The following is a 20,159-nucleotide window of genomic DNA, read 5'->3' as shown; positions in this document are numbered from 1 at the left end:
AAACCACCATATGACCTGACAATCTCACCAGTAGGTTTATACCCCCAAGGACTGAAAGGGACTCAAAGAGATATTTTCACACCAATGTTTATAGTAGCTTTATTCACAATTGCTAAAAGATGGAAGCAACTCAAGTGCCCATCAACTAATGAATGGATAAATAAAATATCATATATATATATATATATATATATATATATATATATATATACATACAATGGAATATTAATCAGCCAAAGTCCTGATACACATGACAATATGAATTTTGAAGACATCATGTTGAGTGAAATAAGCCATGCACAAAAGGGCAGATATTGTATGATCTCACTGTTCTGAAACAATTAGAATAAACAAACTCACAGAGTCGGAACCTAGAATCTAGATTATCAGTGGACAGGGTCGGTATAGGAAAGGGAAGTTAAGGCTTAAAATGAACAGTGTTCCTATTTGAAATGATGGGAATGTTTTGATAAGGGATGGTGGTTACAGCAGCACAATATTTTGAACTCAGTTAACAGCACTGAAATATATATGTGAATATGATTAAAAGGGGAAGTGATAGAGTATATATGTGGTAACAGAATAAAAAACATTAAAATTCTATGGATCTATTATGCTACACATACAGTGAGCCCTATGCTAACCCATGGACTTTAATTAATATTATGATTATGAAAATGTGCAATCATCAATTGTAACAGATATTTCACACCAATGCAAGTTGTTGATGGGGTAGTGTACAGGAATCCTGTATTTTGTTCATGATGGTTCTTTCTGTAAACCCACAACTTCTCTAATAAAGAAAAGAAATGGCATTCACATTTGTCGTTCTTTTAGTGTGTAGCCTAAAGATAGCAGCATGCATCTGTTACATTACCAAAGGCCAATATAAATTGGTACCTCCTAAAGAAGAATACTTTGAATACTTTCATCTTTTTAACCTATTCTCCCAAATTGTATGCATGACATGTTTGCATTTTGATTCATTATATGATCTTTATATCATTTACATCTTAAATTTTATTATTAAAATTTTTAGCGTGGTTGATATTCATTTAGTCTTAGCATTTTACTTACTCTTTTCATTCTTTTCCACGTCTGAGTTTCTATCTGTGGTAATTTTCCTTCTGCCTGAAGAACATATTTTGAAACATGCCTCTGGGGACACTGGTAATTAGGATGCCTGTTTTAGGGCTTGAGATGTTCTGGGTCAGTAAATGTGCTCAAATTCTGGCTTCTAACCCATGCCATGGCTTGTTTTCTCTTAGCTCATTTATATTCTTCTCTTGTGGGGCTTCAGGGTTTTGACTGTAAGCACAGGAAAGGTTTCTAGGTCTATCTTTGACTATACCCTTAACTATGACTGCTATCCCGCTCACCTCCGAGCCTGTCGAAAGTACTAGTTAGTGAGTGCAACCTCTTCCCAAAAGTCAAAGGCCTCGAAGTCAATAGTGGCTCCAAACTCCATACCTGCTTCTCTGGATCTCAATCTTTCCTCTAATGTAGCTCATAGATATGTTAAGACAGACATTTTTTGTTTGTTTGTTTAAATTTTTAATCCATACTTTTAGAATTTTTTATGTGGACTGGCTTGAATTAACTACTTTCCTCTTATTTTCCAGGCAACTTTAACCCTTTTATCGAGCATGGATAATTCTTCAGTCTGGTGAAACACATGGACCTCTTTTCAGAATAATGCTTCCAAATGAATACAACAAATTTTTATCATTACAAAATGAATAATATATTAAAAAACGTCATAAAATATTAGAATTGTATAGAGATAAATTTGCTTTCTTAAAGCATTAAATCAAAATATCCAGTGGTAGTTGTAATAACATTTATGATTTCAAAGTAGTGATTAGTGTAAAAAATATTTTGAGATTTCTGTGACAACTATACTATGATATGAAATTATTTGCTTTTTCTTTTAATGACAAAGTTACAGATGTTCCTAATAGTAGTCTGGTTTGTTGCCTACATTCATAGTTGAAAGATTTGTTAAATTTTGGTAAGACTCTACAGAAAATAAAGATATCACTTTTTTTCTGCACATAGGTATATAGACTAACTGTGTTCACGAACTTTCAAGACTCAAAAACTCAAAGATGCAGACTGTTATATTGAATTTGGAGGAGGCTGATCTCAGTTCAGTTCCATATTTTGTAGTCAGATGAAGTTTCTTAAGACTTTGGTCATCAATATCCTCCAGCTTTATTCTCTATCTTAAACTAAATTTTCTTCTCTAGGTTTTCACTGTTTTTTGTTGTGTTTGTTTGTTTGTCTCACTTTTCAGACTCAGAAGAACCTATCTTTGAACTCTTTTCCAAACTCCCTTGTAAAGCAAAATCTATGTAATTTTCCCCCATAAAAGGCTGTTTGGGTTGGCAGGTAAAATACGGATTTCAGAAAATTGTGTGACAAATAGCAGGTGCAGACAAGCAGTTGGTGTGAGGGCATTTCCAAGAGGAATATCAGTACAACAAGGACATGTCAGTCACTGTTCAGATATCCATATAGGTAAGCTACAAAATTACATGAAGTGGCAAGGTGGCAGGCACTAGGGGACTAACTGCCACTCTTTGGAATGCTGGAAATGGAGGGATTGATTGGCAAGAAGGAAAATCAGCAGTTTATACTTGAGGGCCTGGGGCAATTCTAGGATAGTAATTTAAATAGGAACCTTGGCACAGGAGTGAGGGAAGCTCGCTACCTCCAGATTTGTTCCAAGGAAAAATGCAGAAGTATAATCTTTTTTTTTTATTTGGCCTATATGGTCAGAGCCAGACTGGTAGAAACGGCAACTTGTTGCTGACCATCTGGCAGTGGATTAAATTCTTTGCGGGCAAGGGAGAAATGTTGGTTCTAGAAGACAGGGCAGGGTTGAGTCTGACAAAATGGAGGTAATGACATCCTGATGGTGTGGACACTGGCTAACTCCATACACATTTCTTATAGAAACGTTTAATTGTGCATCTTTAATGAGGAACATTTAGCTTTCTGGTAATAGGTCATCCTCTTATTAAAGAAACATATTTCATGAAAAATACTATTTTTTCCTTACTGAGCATTATTAACAATAAGTGAAACCTAAGACAATTTTAATTTTTCAGAGCTTATGAATGTCTTCCTCATAGGGATTCATCTATTAAAATATTTTCTCTGGGGCGGGCCGCGGTGGCTCAGCGGGCAAAGTGCTTGCCTGCTATGCCGGAGGACCTCGGTTCGATTCCCGGCCCCAGCCCATGTAACAAAAACGGAGAAACAGAATACAATAAAACAAGAAAATGTTTAAAAATGTTTCCCTTTCTTCCTTCCTTCCTTCCTTCTATCCTTCCTTCCTTCTCTCTGTCTTTCCTTTAAAAAAAAAAAAAAAAAAAAAAAAAATATTTTCTCTGCCCTTCTAAATTGTGGTGCACATCATCTAAAGCAATAATTTCAATATATCTCTAAACATGAAATATTGTCCTGCTATTCAAACTTCATATTTAAAATATTCCTTTCAAAGGATAAAAGCATCTGTCAAAATGTGGTAGACCGTATTTTCAATAAATGCCATAATTTCTCATTCTTTTACAGAGACCCTATTAACAAATGTCTGCCAAAGCGTATTTTTGAATTATTCACATTGCTTGTTCTCAAGTTGGTACTGATGTCAATGTCAATTCTCTTGTATAGAGCATGACGTTCTGAACAATTATTTCATAAATATTAATTTTAGAACAAAACTTCCACTATAATTTTTTAAATCTATAATGCAAATCAGAATGTTTGGGGAGGGGATGTTGCAATTTGAATATCACTTTTATTTCTCCCCAAAGCTTGATTCTGAATAAGATGCTGCTTTTCTCTTTCAGTTTTTGTATCAGCCTGTTGACTTTACAATCTGAAAGCTCTTGATCTTTAATGATCTGTAGCACATCTGTATGCATAATACTGTCTTCCAAACTCCTCAACAATACAAAAACATTAGGCACGTATCATGGAGCTTTTTAATACATTCTCTATGCAACAGTGCTTTGCCAAAATGCAACGCATTTTTGCATAAAAAATAAGATTGTACTGTATGGGGATAATAAGAGTGTTTTGCTGAACTAATGAGCTCCTCTCTTTTTGAAGGATCTCAGATATAATGGAAGCCATTTAGTCTTTTCTTCAAGACAGGAATGACGAGATCTCTACCTTTGGTGGTCATGAATGATTTCCTTATATTGGAATATCCTGGTCAAGCAAACTCGTTAACAAAGCAAAACTTCCATTAATTGATTACATTATGTGAAATAATAGGCTGTCAGTCTATTCATTTGCATGAAATAATTCATTAAAGCTGAGCTGCTTAGTAAACAATGCAAATTGATTGTTTAGTTGACACTATTATTTTTATTCCATAAATGGATCTAAAAATGTATTCTTTTTCTTTGCCAAATAATGCAAAAAAAGAAAAAAAGAAAAAAAAAAGAATGACCATAGAGAAACAATAATGTAGTGATTAGAATAACTTGGCCTAATCTATTTACTTAAAGGAAATACATTTTCTTCTAACTTGGAATCACACTTTAAGAATTCTGTTGTCACAATTTTAGACACTTCATTCTTCTTTCAGTTTATCTCAGGCCCTGATTATGCTCCCAAATTCTCAGAATCCAGTCTTGATGTTCCATAGCCACACAATGGCCCTTTATACACTCCGAAAGGAATATTTAATTCAAGAAAGGAAAGGGAGAACCTGTGAAATTTGTCTGGACTAATAGCATAGTTATTTAGCACCAAAGAGCAATGTTCTTATTATGAAAGGATGCTTCATAGTTTTCCTCCATGTTTCACTTTGCTAAGGCTGTCAAAATGCAATTTGCCAGAAACGGGTTGGATTTTACAATGGACATTCATTAGTTTACAAATTTACCACTGCCTGCACCCCAGGTTCCTCTGCCACATGGGAAGTAACGTGGTCGGCATCTCCTAGTCCTTCATTCCCAGGTTCCGTTGCTTTCAGCTTCTGTTTCCAGTGGCTTTCTCTCTCAGTGTCTGTGGGACCTTGCTTAACAACTTAGGGGCCTTTCACCCTCTGTAAACTCTCTCCCCCTGTGATTCTCTCTGTATTTCTTTCTGAGCTCTCTCGGGTCTTTTATTTATTTTATTATTTATTAATAATAAAATAAATTTTTATTTTTTATTTATTATTTATTAAAGGACTCCAGCAAAGGATTAAAACCCTCTGTACTGGTTTGAAGCTGTTATGTACCTCAGAAAAGGCCATGCTCTTTTAATCCTAATCCGGTTTTGTAGGGGCAGACATACTGTAGGGTGGAATCTTTTGATTGGGTTGTTTCCATGGAGAAGTGATACACCCAGTTGTGGGTATGACCTTTTGATTAGGTTGTTTCCTTGAAGATGTGACCCTCCCAATTGTGGTTGGCACCTTTTGATAAGAAGCAGGTGTGTCCCTGTCCTTTATGATATGTCTTGCTTAGTTTATGGCATCTTTTAAAAGGGGAGACATTTTGGAGAAAGTTCATACATCTGGATATGCAGAAGAAATTGAGAGCACCGTTTGAACCCAGAAGCCGGGAGAGAAGAAATCACCGGCCCTGGAAGATGCTGAGCTAGCTAAGTGATGAAACCTGGAGTTTTGCCCTGGAGTAGCTAAATGAGGACCACATTGGAATCAGAACCTGAAAGCAACAGAAACAGGAAAAAGGACCAGCAGATGCCAGCTACGTGCTTTCCCATGTGACAGACACATCAGCCTTTCTTAGGAGTCATGGTATCTTTCTCTGGATGCCTTAGTTTTGACATAATTTTAAGGCTTTAGAACTTTAAACTTGTAACTTAAACCCCTTGTATAAAAGCTGCATTCTGGCAGCTTCAGCAAGCCAAAACACCCGCCTTGAATTGGGTAGATCTCATCTCAATTGAAACAATCTAATCACAAGTTCCCACCCACAATAGGTCTGCACACCCCATCACAATCAAGTGAAAAGCTGGAAAGTCTTCCACCTTTAACTATTTTTCTCCAAAGCTCTGTCTTATTTCTTACACTGTTGTGAAAAAAAAAAAAAACTTTAATTTCATATTTCTTTCCCTTTCTGAGGTTCATCCTTTCTATATTCTGTGTTCATAATTGAAAGATAAAACTTGAAAATCTGTATATAGCCATCACCTGGCATGCAAGTAAATGTCTTCTTCATGCCTCCACATCTAAGGTTAGAGATTTTTAGATTTTTTAATATTTCTGATTCTAAGAGAAGCTCATTTGAAAAAAAAAAATGTTGCATTTTCTTTCTCATCCTTTCCCTTTTCTGGCTTGTTTAGGGTGCCAAGAAAATAAAGTGATACAAAGCCACAGAAAAGGCATGATTAAAGAAAATAACTAACAAATGCACAAAAGCACCCTTCTATTTGGCAACCATCCAACAGTATAAAAACTACAATGACAAAAAAAAAAGTCTGCCTAAAATTGAAAGGTGCTGTCTGCAAGCTGATTGAGTAAAATGGTCCTTCTTCTAGTTATTGCATTCACTCTTAGGAGGAAATCATGAAACCTTTCTAGGTCGATCTGTCAGCCAATTAGGAAATTTACACTTACGTTTCCATTTTACGTTTTAGCTGCGTCCTTAGGTGGTCACAGGTTACTTTCCTGTAGCATAGTGGTTAATGCACTGCACAGCACAGCTCTGGAAACTGGCCAAGAATGATATGGATTTGGCAGACATTTTCTAATGCCAATGAGATGTCTTTGCTAGGTGAAAATAAGAACCCAAACTGTTCCCATCCTGCTGAGATAAAGGGTTCCTGGGGATTGCTGAGTGTTAAATTGCTGTCCTAAAACCCTTCATTTTGTGCTGTTGTTCTGAGTTGTGCTTTTGTTACAATTGGCTCCCTGTCTAAGAAGTTGCTGTGCGCTTCTGGGTTAACCATGATGGGCAGGTGGTTTGAGAGACTACCAGTTAACTTAATAGAGGCCCCAGTGGAGCTCAGGATTACCTCTACCATGAAAGAGTGTTACAGATCTTTGAAAGGCAGAGTGATGTTTTCATCCCTACCCTATCCCCATTTTAAATTGGCCATTTTGTCTTTTGTCTTTTACCTCTTCCATTTCTCTAGAAACTCATCCAACTGCTATTGTGCAAGCTCAGATTGCAGTAGCAATTTATCAGCTTCAAAAACGTCCAAAACCAATCAATGTGGCTATTTCAGGGGCATATTCAACAGAGTTAATGTCTGTATTGATGCCAGGGCGAATGTTTAGAAAATGTCTCAAATCACACAGGTAAGATCATGGATCATTTGTTAGCATTCAATGTCTATGTAATAGAAGGCAAGAGAATTTGTTAAAGGTTAATATATATTTACAAATATTTATTTCATTGAAAATTGAATGTATACATTTATTTACAAATACTTCAGCGAGGAAATTTTTAATTGAACCTTTACTATATGCCAAACACTAAGGATATATCAGCAGAGTAAAGAGATACAGATTACTCTCAAGAAGTTCACATATGAATAGGAAAGACAATACCAAGCTAATTTACAAATACATATATGTGTTAGGTAGTGGTAAGTGTTAAGAAGGAAAATAAATCTGGTTAAAGAAAAGGGGTGGTAGTATTTAGATAAGGTGCTTCGGTAAGGTCCTTCTGAATCAAATATAGATCTGAGTACATGCAGGTTGAAGGTATTTATCCATTCATTTAAAATATATTTACCAGCAGGCTATGCATGATTCAGATCAGGTATTTTACTTAATATTTAATCTGTACTGTTTACATTTTTCTGGCCTTAGTTATTGTCATTCTGGTATGAGATAAAGATTTAGGTTTTGATATCAAACACCCCGTGCTTATACATCACTGTATTGTGACCTTGGGTAACTACTTAATTTCTCTAAGGCTCAGTTGTCCACCCAGTATAATGCTTGGTACACACTTCACACTCACTGAGTGTCAGTTATCAGAATTGTCAAGGATCAAAGCATGCCCATGTCTTTCAAGCAAAAAAAATAAACCACCAATTATATAAACCCAGGTACAATGTTTTAGTCATTAAAACCTTCCAAGTGTTTTCTTCTGTTTTTACCATAATGTCAAGTTTAATATGACAAATATACAAGTTGGATTTGTGGAGCACAGTTCTGCCTGGGTGTCCCACATAAATGGAAGTTTTTTGACATGATAGATGGGGAGGCGTAAAAATGGGCCTTGACCCTGGCCAGGAGGGGGGGAAAGGGGTAGGGTAGAGAGGCGGCCGCAGTCAGAGGGGGCTGGTGGGGGCTGAGCCTGGGCCCCCAGAGGCAGCCCGTGTCATAAGTGAGCACCAGGGCAACACAGACTGGGGCTGGTTGTCACAAACTGGTCAGCGGCACCCCGGCACAACACCCACTAACGTGCAATCTACTGACAAATGAAAGCTCTTTTACCCCACCTCCCAGGCAACCCCCGCCCCGCCCCCACCAAGGACTCTGAATTCTAAAAACAGCAGAAACATTCAAATGATCACATACAAAATACTTTCTGCATCTTTCTCAAAGAGCGCAGCTGCCCTTTCCCCCTGGCTCCCCCACGCACCATCCCCCCAAATAATTTCTGTGCCAAGATGAAGCCCAGGCCCCAGGCCGCCGGGGCTCCCGGCCTGAGGGGGGCTGCTGCCGTGGGGCCAGGGCACCGCTGGGGTGAGAGCCGGCAGGGGGCCTGGAAGCACCGCCCAGGCCCCGGTATCACCTCTCCCGGGTGTTGCCTCGTTCAGGGAGAGCGACTGCATTCGTTTACCTGATAAACTCGCACCGTCTTTTGCTTCGTCCCGGCCGCCGCCTCCGACTGTTTCCAGAAGATCGCCAGCGCGGCCCAGTCGGCCCTGGCCTGCTCCGTGTTCCCAGGTAAACGCATCTTCAGGTAACGCTCTTTTGCTTTCCGCTACTCGATTTCCTCCAGTTCTCTCCTCGGAAGCTCCTTCAGCCGGTCCAGTTCCAGTTGTGTGGGCTGTTCGGTTGTCCGTGCTGCCTCGTGGTGGTTCTCGCTGGTCGTGGGCCCTTCCGCGCCTCTTTGCTTTTGCGGATAGGCATCCTCATCCTCCTGGCTTTTGTCTGAGTCTACAGATTTCTTCTCCTTTGGGGCTCACCTGCAGCCCCATCTCCACTCTCTCCTTCACCTACTCATCCCTGAGCTCCTCAGGGCTTGTGGCCTCCTTTTCTCCCTTCATTAGGCATTGCCCCTCTGGCGGCTGCAGCTGCTTCCAGGGGATTTGATGATAGCATGTTTGGAATAAATATTTACAAGCTGGAACGTGAAAAAAAAATATATAGATATTACTTTTCTGTAAGTGAAACGAATTTACTCATGAGACCCCCCCCATTTCTAACATATTATGAGTTCCATTTCTCTCTGTATCCTTTTCTCCATGTGACCTATGAGTGAGAATGTTGTGGATCATGGTGCAAGGAGAAAGGAGAGTAGTAACTGTATTTGTTGCTGTAATATCTGTGCATTCTGCTACTTTGTCACCAAAGTCCTCGGACTCAGTCCTCTTGTTCCAACTTCAGGTCCTTTCAACACTGCTTGTTCCCTTTGGGGAGATGCAGGAACCCTCATCTGCTTTCCATGCACTAGCCAGGACTCTAAAGCTGGTTGTCAGACCTAGGCCTTTGCGTAGCCAATGCACTGACCTATTTTACCCTGACTTCTTGCTGTGCAGGGCATGCATAAAAGTCTTGCATATTTCCTGTGCATTCTTCGGAAGGGAGGAGGTAGCCCAGACACAGGAATTCCTCCTAAATTCTAGGAGTTTAATTCGAGCACCTTTCACCCTACTGAATTTTGGCCTCTAGATGAGGCAGGCAGGTGTGGTGATTCCTCCTCAAACAACCATCTGCAAGTCATTCATATCGAATCTTTCTTAACCTAGATCAGTGGTTCACAAGCACTGATATGCACTAAATTTACCTATAGGGCTTGTTAAATCACAGCGTGAACTCCTCTCCCAGACTTTCTGATTCTTTAGGCCTGAGAACATGAATTTATAGCAAGTGTCTAGGCAACGCTGATCCAGCCACTGACTTGAATGGATAATTATTTCCTTTAGGGTTAGAAAGTCATCTTTTTTTTTTTTTTTTTTTTGAGAAATCTTTTCGTGAGGTAAATACCATCCTTAGCTTGTTGACCTTACAAAAATAGGCAATTCCTAATCTAAAAGGTTGAGGTTGAGGGCTGGTGCTTGGTAAGTTTCCCCAGGCATGACATGACTTACTTAGCCCATCTGCCCTGAGTAAGCAGGCCTAAGAGTCTGCCCACAGAGGAAGAGGCCCTCAGGGGAGGTAGCCCAGCCAGGCTCCAGCATTTTCTCTCCCTGCCCCAACAGTAGAGTTAAATGTTGCACATTCAAAACAATATATTCATATTTTTGTTATAAACTTTATATTTTATGTTATAAACTTTATTTCTGTCTTTCAGATTTGTCTTTTAACATTTAAACCTTAATGCTTGAAATTCTAGAAAAACCTTTCCTCTCTTTTATAGATGAAAAGTAACGACTTTTAGACTTGTGATTTTCTTTTTCCTTACTATGTTAAGTATGTGCTTCAAGCTAAGATTACTGAAATGAAATATCAATAGGAAGAATTCTTTATTTTTCTAATTTCAAATGTGCCTTTCAATTTGGAAACAAAATAAATTTGCATGTGACTGAAAAATATCTGCTGTTTAGGTCTTCAGTACTTTAGTCTCCCAATTGCTAAATATTATTTAGTCATGTAGAAGTCTTCCGAACTCTGGAAGTATCATACAGCTCTGAAATTATGCTCTGTTAAATAATACTTAGGCAGATTACAAGTATTTAGCTAAGTTAATATGAGCAACCATTTACAATCTGTTATATTTTGCTCATGGTAATTTTAAAAGATTATGTTGGATGCACAAATAAGCTAGCTGAACCTGCTGAATGAAAGTGTATGCACTTAATCTTTTCACTCTTACTGCATTTAAATTAGACCATGAAATTGCTCTTTTTATGGTGTCCCTAGGAGTCTAAATAATACCTTGGCCATCGAAGACAATGTTATTATATAAATGCATATACAGAGACAGATGCATATATATATACATATATGTATATATATGTGTGTGCATGTATATACACATTCACAAATTTGGTAACTGCAATGAGGCTAGACCAGGTATAACACCTATAGATCAGAGCTTGAAAATAAAATTTATATAAATAAAACAATGCCTCAATTAGACTTTCAAATTTACTGACTTCAAGCAGACTAGACAATGTACCTGTTATAAGTTTATAATTATCCCTATTTTTCAAGTAGCTGCAAATACAACTAGGACTCATTTATAAGATCTCTATTTTGATTTTTGGGCTTTGGAAATGAACTTTTGGTTGCTGGGTTGATTTGTTTGATTGGTCTTCTGTAGGCTGTCTATATTGCATAAATCTATGGTTTATGCACCTGATATGCAGTGCCACTGGATTTTTGCGTTGCACACACGTACATATATATGGCATACATAGTTAATATATTTTCATATTTGAAACTTTTGTGGAAGATGAAGCTGGTAAGGCCAGTGCATGTTCTGAGGCAGAAAATTACAAAAGCTTGCCCTTTTCTTGGTAGGCGAGGTTGCTGTTTTCAGGGCATGACTTATGTGAGGAACTCTACATCTTGTCCCTTAGTCTCTGTGATACAGATCTACAGAAACATATATCTTTTTTCAAAATGGTGTTATCCCATCTCTGATTCCTCCCTACCAGCTGTCAGCTGCTATTTCTGTTTATTCCAAGCAATCAGTAACTCTTTTACATTTCTACAGACTGAGATTCTGTGGTTCAGTCTCTCATTTGGTTGGAAAATGTATTGGCTTCATTAGAAAACAGGTCTAAAAAACACTGCAGTAATACTACTTGATGGATTCTGGTCCAGGATCTTTGATAATTGCAATTCCATTTTGCTAATTGAAGTCAGTGTGAACACAGTGCTGGCCAACAAATCCTGTCCAAATAGTGATGATGTTTAAGGGCTCTCTAGGCTTTGAGAATGCGTTATTATTCTTAGATTCTGTGTTAATCATCATTACTTCCCATGGTTGGCATTTTTGCTCGATGCCTATGATTTTGCCTAACCATTTCCCTTTCTTTTAGTAAAAGCACCTTGGTTTTCCTTTGAAGGACAACCCTTTCCTCAATCTCAAGCCATGTGACAGGGGTGGGGAGGCAGATTCCACATTGGACATTAGCAATACTTGTGACTCAGATGTTGCCATTCAGCCCTCTCAGTCTCCTCACTAAACCCATGACCTCATCCAGACCAACAAGATTCTTTCATGTGGGTTTTGCTGGAACTCAATAGAAAAAGGAAGCATTATCTGAAAAGGAAAAGGACATCTAAACTGATACAATGTAATCTTGGTGCCACTGGTTATCATTTGGCACTGCTTGTTGTTGAGGACAGCCTCCCTAAAAATAAAGCCAGCCAAGAAAAAAGCAAAGCAATGATAACCAGTTATGGAGAGCTATTCTTGAATATATCAGTTGAAGAACTATGTGAAGTCATTCTTGAGGCTCTTCCTACTCCTGTACTTCTCCATTATGCCATACAGATACTTGACTTTTGCTTGCCTAAGTTAGAGTTGGATTTCTGTCATCCACAACTAAACAGCATCATAAAGTACACTGACTAATAGGACATCCCTACTTCCCAACACTGCCATCAACAGCAGCAGAAACAACAAAGTATCATGGGACCATAAACTATAGCATAGAAACAGTGACTGAGCCTGTGAAAATTTGTAAACAATATTTTACTGGCATTACCCCACAATATTCTCAGCCACAGCCTACTAAGAAACCTTTTGTAGTGATATGCATGTGCACTCAAGTTTGAGAGCTGCTTACTCTTTCTCATCTTTATTTTCTTTTTAATTCTCTCCCAGTATTAGTTTTATCTTTACCCAAATACCATGGGGCTACTTTTGTTTCATAACATTTAGTGATATTTTCTTTTTTATTAAACCAATCCATTTCAGTAGGAAGTTGTTGTATAAATATAACACATTATAGTGGAGACTGATCATGAGCTATGGAAATAACAGAACACAATGACAGCTCTGAGCCCCATAGACCAGAAGAGAGTTGCTGCCGAATGTAGTATTTGCCCAGCAAGACCTTGGCTTTCAGAATGATGGTCTTTGCATTGTATTACACCAAACCTTTAAATAATCCATAATTTACTGCAAGTTTGGTTGAATGTGTGGTTCCAGGGTAGTATCAGCAACATAGCAACATTCCCAAATAACTTTGCCAAGGTCTTCAGTGTATGTTGACAAACCCCAGGAGTAGAAGAGGTTGCCATACTGACCAAACTCTAGATCCTGTGCTTTTTGTTTCATAACTGATAACTGTGGAGTAAGAGGGCTGAAAACAATCACTCTTACCTCTATGCCTTTGCTTCATTGACATACTCAACAACTGATACTTTTGCTGAATGTAATATTTCTCTAATATGTTGAGATAGCTTTTATGATCTCAGACTCTGGATTCTATATATATTCTAACCCTGGTTCTTCTGCATACTGGTTGGGATAATTTGGGGTCTTAGGTTCCTCCCTTGTAAACCGGGTAATTTTAATATATTATATGGGGTAGTAGTTATTATTGCATGAGGTCATCCTGAACAGTGCTAAAAATATGGTTTATTAGAATTAGTGCCAAACATAAAGCTAATCATTTAAAATAGGCCCAATTCTCATGCAGAGATTATTTTAGTAATGATTTCCAAGATATTAATTCATTACAATATTACCTGATATATATTCTCTACCAAGATATTATTTGGCTGTGATTGCCACTTGATTTATGTGTACTACCTGACTCTTCCCATTCTTTTTCCTATGTGAATTCATTGAAAGCATACGGCCATACATTTCTACTTGTATTCAGCACCCAAAGTGTGCACATACATGAAATGCTTCCCACGAGGAAAGAGAAATAAAGACTCTTGAGGCAAATGAATCTCCCAGAGCGAAGAAAAGATGCTCTTCTCTGGAATTCAACATAGCTTGGAATCAGAGCACACAAGAAATGATCTATCAGTACAGCCTCAAGGTCACAATTTCCAATTCAGAGAATCACTCAAGAGAGAGTTTCAGAATTAGTAAGTGCTTCTGGGACTGCAGCAGGGAGCAGTGCAGGAGGAAACACCATTTGTAAAGGTGAAAAATCTACAGTGAATACTAATTTTTTTTCTGCTTTCCAAGCAAATGACAGAACAGGCAAGCACCCACTTATCTAACCGAAATCATATGAAATGGAAAATGATAGTAATTGTGACTTACTGGAGATATTTAAAACTGTTACCACTGGCGATGATAACATCAGAGGAGTTACCCAGGACAGGTTGTATAGTTAAAAATCAAACAAGCAAAGAAATAAACAAAAACCCCAGAATGCAATAAGAACAAGAAAATAAAGGGCCCAAGAAAATAATATTCTCTTCTTAAAGCAAAGATAAAGAGCAGGGAGAAGAAAATATTGATAAGGCCAGGGTGCAATAAAAGATTAAAGTTTTAGTATTTAATGGTTTTAGGGAATCAAACTAAAGTTAAATTTTATTTAAAAAAATTTGTTTCTCTTAAAGCAAATATTTGTGTTTTACTTGTATTTTATTTGTACAGTTTATATTGCATCATTATTTATCAGTGAATAAAATTGATACTAATATTAACGATGTGGATAGTGATATTTTTCCTTTTATAAAAGGCTTCTAAATTTCTGATTAACTCTCACTACTATAATTTTAGTCAGTCTCAGAGAGATTAAGAAGCTTGCCAAGGCCACAAAGCAAATAGGCAGAATTGGGACAGAACTTATGTTTTCTAGATACTCACTCAAAACTTTTCCTATCATATTACAGCCCCTCAAATGATTGTTTGTTTTTCACATTTCATAAATGTTTAGCATGGAGAATACCATCTCAGTAGACCTTAGGTTACACAAGGTTCCACCGATTTCCTACACTCAACATATTTTCCAATGAAACCAACTAGTAATTATGTTGTCTCACTTAGGATAGACTGACACTCCACATGTTCCAATACTAGTTTCTTATTTCCTTAGCAACGCAAATGTTTATAAAATTGGAAATGCAATGGTTTAATTTATAGTAAAAGTGTGGGATATTTCTGAGAGATGAGAATTTTGTTTCATTCGGTCAAAGCAGTTAGTTACTTGTTGGTCTTCGATAAATTTTCACTGCATCTTGACTGCAAAGCAAGAGTATGCAGTATTGTTCTGAGGTTAACCTTACAGGAAATATCACAAGAGTGTGACCAAGTGGAAAATTTTGAGATGTGAAAAGCAGAGACCCATCTACAAGATTGGGGATATGTCAAAGAATTCAATATTTTAAACACAGAATTATTCAAACAGCTATCTTCAAGCCCGCTAAAATTATCAGCTTTATTAAAATTAGTACTTTTACCCTGAAATTGGCTAATTTTATAAAGTTTATAGAAAAAGATTCTGTTGTCTAGCTAAGTGGTATTGTGAGCTTTTTCTTCTTGTCCAGTTGTTCAACTTAGGGAATTTAGAATATAATAATTCTTTATTGTCATGATACAACCTAGAATTCATTTTCAGTTTATCAACAAATACTGTGAAATAGTTTTCTCCATAATTGCTTCGTATGTACCTTAACTTTATTAGTTTATATTTTTTCTGCTTTTCTGCATTAGTCTTCTTTAAATGCATGATTTTACTCCTCTTTCCATTAAAACTCTATCTCATCTGAATAATTTCCCCAGGTGTCCAGATGCATTTGTATTTTTTATCGAGATGATTTATTAACTTTAGCTTCTAGCATTTTATTATTAGAGATTTGAATGTGTACTTGTTTACATTTTCCACTGAATGCTTAATGAATATCTTGCATAATACCAATCCACATTCTGATCCCCAGGGACCTCCCTTAATACTTCTATCTTCCAATGAGGCATAGAATAATTGTAGTTTCCTATTAGCTGGGGATGATTTGTATAGTCTTATTGTACCATTATTTGCATGCAGTAAAACCTTAAGAAATGAAACCCTCAATTAACTAGATTACTTTTTTTGTAACACTCAAATTTTAGAGAAAAGAAAAAAATAACAGCAACAATAACAACAAAAAAACAAGGAACTAGAGATAATTGAGTTTAAAAACCACTACTTCTCAAAGTTTTGGCTCAGTTTTGCTTTAGCTCAGTCTTGTCTATGTTCCATAACTACAATGGCAATGTTTTAAATGATAAGTCTTGGGTACAATCATATATTCAGGCATTCTATCGGGAAAATATGCCATACTCCTTACTGGAAGTTGAAGAGAATTGGACCCCTTTGTTTCATGAAGGATAATTTTCCACCCCGCACCTCCAGACATATAAACATATAACCAGAGAGAGTAACCAGTAAATCTCATTAGAAGAATTATGGAGATCTAGATTCTCCTCTCTTCATGACCAGATTAGGTACATTTGCTTGCTTAACTTAAAACAGGCTGGCTAATCTCCGGTTCATATGATACAGATTTTCAGCAAATATTTTTCTGCCTATATCTGCTGATATATAAATGCCTGGACATGTCTTGCTCAGCATTATACAGGGGTCTGCTCTGAAAAGTGAACATCCCCCCTAGACCTCGACTCTAATGTTGCCTGTTTCTTATATACCACTTTAATTCTCTAAGAAAAACAATAAGACATTGAGTGACCAAATTTGCAGTTTATAATCTTGCTCCTTTATCTTTAGTATCTTTAGTGTCCCATACAAGCTTTAAATATTAGCTACGATTAGGAAATTTGATCAATCAAATTCTCAAGGGACTTTACCAATCAGATATTGCTTTAGTATGAACATATAATCTGGCCAGGTCAGGGCAGATATCTAAAACTCATAATAAAACATTATGTGATTTGCATTATGATAACGATAAATGTGGGAAGCAATGATGTAAAAGTAACCATTCTCTAAGTGAAGAAAATAGCATGAGCAAAAACAAGGGAAGAAAAGCTTGTTTATGTTAGCTAACTTATATGAAATTAAAAGTCAGAATAAGAAGGGAAAAAGTTAAAGGGATACCTAAAGTCTTAATCATGCAAACTCTACTATGGATTACCTTGGTCACGTGAGATGACCAAATTTATCCTGTTACGTCCTCTTTTTTTAAAGTGGCAATTATAAAACCTGAACCATTCTGAGATTTAATTGAAAAAGTAGATCCCTTTAAAGGTGGATTTTTCATAATAGGTAATTGCCCATAACATGTTAGCCATCTACCCCTTTCTGTACTGGAGCAGTTTCTTAGTGGATATTTCTGTAAGCGTATAGGTGGATAAATTAAAATGCAATCTGAGGAAAGTATGGACAAGAGATAAAACAACATAGATTTCAAAGAACTAAGAACACAATGGCTAGACCTAAAATGTCCAAAGAGGAAAGCCAGTTTGGCAAGTCCCTAGATGATGAACTTCAGATTAGTGTGGTAGAAATATGGCAATAGGGACCCAAAAAAACAATGCAATAACACTACCCAATCTTTTATTGCTATTGAGTTTTCTTACCATTATTTATTCAAAAATCAACTTTAGAAATATCAATGTCTCTTGACAAAAGCAGAAGTGATTATCTGCACATGGGGAAACTTGGCCATTATTTTCAGTGCCAATTGGACAATCACAGCCCTTCAATTTTTAAGTCAACAGGGCATTAAAGAACCACTTAAAAATACATTGTTTCTGTTTGTTACCATAAATATTCCATGAAATCCTTCAAAATAGTTCAATAGAGCAACAAAATCAACTCTGCAGAATGGGTGTAGTGTCTTGGAAAATGTCTTGGAGAAAAAAGTAGGGAATTATTTTAAGAACTTTGGTCAAATGTTGATGTCCAATCTTGTCAAAGAGATGCTATTCCAATGTAAAATATAGAGATTGATAATTCCGTAAATCAGAAGAATCAGACTGAATAAGAAAAGTTTTAGGAATATTATAGTCAAATTCTTTCACTTGAATTTTTTTAACGTATACACAAGAATGAGATGCTAAAAAAAGTACACTGATTACAAAAGGTGTGCATAAATATAAAATAAAATAAAATGACTGAGATGCTTAATTGGTAGTATTCTCTTATTTTTCAATCTCAGTGGTACCATCAAAATTTCACATTTCAAATTTTTTTGACATGAAATGACTGGAGAGTGAGCAGAGAGAAAACAGGGAACTTTAAAGGGACTCAGCCCTTAAAACAAATGAAAAGAAATTGTGGGATTATTTTAGATCCATTTGCTTATAAAATTTTCATGTTTTATGGCCATATACCAACAATTGTTCTGTTATCTAGAAAGCATAGCTGGTTTAGCTTTTATTAGTTTGTGTAAATAAAAGTGTGCAAGGTTATTCTCTTTGTGTCTAGAGAAATGTAAAGTCTACCTAAGAGGCAAGGGTTATTTTTCCAAAATCGTTCTTACTTTCAGAACTTTTAAGATATTATAAAATAAGTCTGATCAGCAAATAGAAGGCAGAAAAACAAATCTAAAGAAAATGATTTACATGGACAAGCATATAGAAAAAATGGGAACCCAGAAATACTGAAGTCAAAATGTGCTAAATTGTAGCCTCAGTTCTGCACCTGCTCTGCGTGGGCACAATTCAAATGAGATAACATCTGGCATATTGTAATCAACAATCGCAAAAGCATTTAAATTGTAGCTATACTTATGGGGAAAGAGAAAGGAAATGCATTATGAAGATGTGAGTATAAGATAGGTTTAAGTTCACAATTTCCACTAACATCTTGTTCACATGCGAGAGACCAAAGCCAAGGCTGAAAAGCTCTAATAGGAAAGCACAGGTTGTGAAGCTCCCAATAGTTCAATCACAGAATAGTGGAAAGCGGGTGTGGGCTCTGGACATGCTCAGGTCTGGTTACACATACCAGCTTCATCCTTTCAGAGTGTAGGGCATTAAAACAATTACCTAAAATCTTTGCATCACATGTCTCTAAGTTGTAAAGTGAGAATAATAGAAATCATTGGGTTTATAGTGAGAAGTATAATGTAATGCTGTGAGGTAGGAGGCAGTCTTACTAATGGAAGTTTCCCAACTTTTCTTTTTCTTTATATTTTAGTTCCTATATTTTATATAATGATGGCAGTTTCATGCATTTGACTCAGCTCATTTTGTGTCACTTTTACTTACAAAGCACCCACTTTAACCATGTGGGCTTGGGAAGCGTTCATTCATTCTAAACTTTTCATTGAATGCCTCGCATGCCAAGTAACATGCAACAACTGTGAGCACAAAGAGGCAAGAACCCTTGGTTCTTATAATCTACTGGGTTAGACAGACATTAACCAACTGTACTTAAAAAGCAAAGTGACATAACAACTCTGATAAGCATCATGGACAAGGAATATACCTTATAACATGAAAAGATGCAGACAGAGGTCAAGGAGAGCAGGTATGCATTTAACAATTTGAAAGAGGAAGAGAAAATGATCTAAGCAAAAATATGAGGGAAGAGCATAAAGGTAAAAGAAACAACATGAGAAGTTTTTTTTTTTCCAGAAAGGTATACTGAATATGAAATTAAAGGATAGGTTTGTTATTAAATTAATATGGATGAAACATTAGATTCTTAAAAATTTACCGAGGTCTTTATTAGGTTGTATGAAAGGAATAGTGGACTCTCTATATAGGGCTTAAGCCATGAGTTATATTCAAAATGTGTTTGAAATTTTATAGTAATAAAAGTATTCCTTAAAATGCAAATTTTGCCAATAATGGACATTTTGACTGGCAGTCAGATTAATTTAATTCACAATGACATCTCTCTCATTCCCAAGGTCTAAACTTGGAAGAAATGGAAAATAAAAGGCTTGAGTGGGAACATTAGAGTTTGACAAGACAGATGTGCACAGATATACCCTTATTCCCCTTGATCATTCCTGTGTGTCTCTGTAGTTAGCTCAGTTGATGTTGGAAAAAGAATTATAAAAGAGAAGAGCTTCACTTCTAACCTGGATTGGATCATGTTTTCTGAAATAGATTGCACAAATACAGTAGTACAGTTTGTATGTATATTGTTTGGATGGTAGCAGACTGAATGCAATGCAGTGATGATGTAAG

At 36.7% G+C, this 20,159-nt stretch overlaps 1 pseudogene; it reads right to left on the bottom strand.

The window, feature by feature from the left end:
* Positions 1-8,487: 8,487 nt before the first annotated feature.
* On the bottom strand, positions 8,488-9,725 carry LOC143690696 (uncharacterized; annotated as a pseudogene).
* Positions 9,726-20,159: the final 10,434 nt, after the last annotated feature.

The sequence above is a fragment of the Tamandua tetradactyla genome, chromosome 7, assembly GCF_023851605.1.
Source record: "Tamandua tetradactyla isolate mTamTet1 chromosome 7, mTamTet1.pri, whole genome shotgun sequence".
Classification (NCBI taxonomy): domain Eukaryota; kingdom Metazoa; phylum Chordata; class Mammalia; order Pilosa; family Myrmecophagidae; genus Tamandua; species Tamandua tetradactyla.
This window is presented reverse-complemented; position numbering and strand designations above follow the sequence as displayed.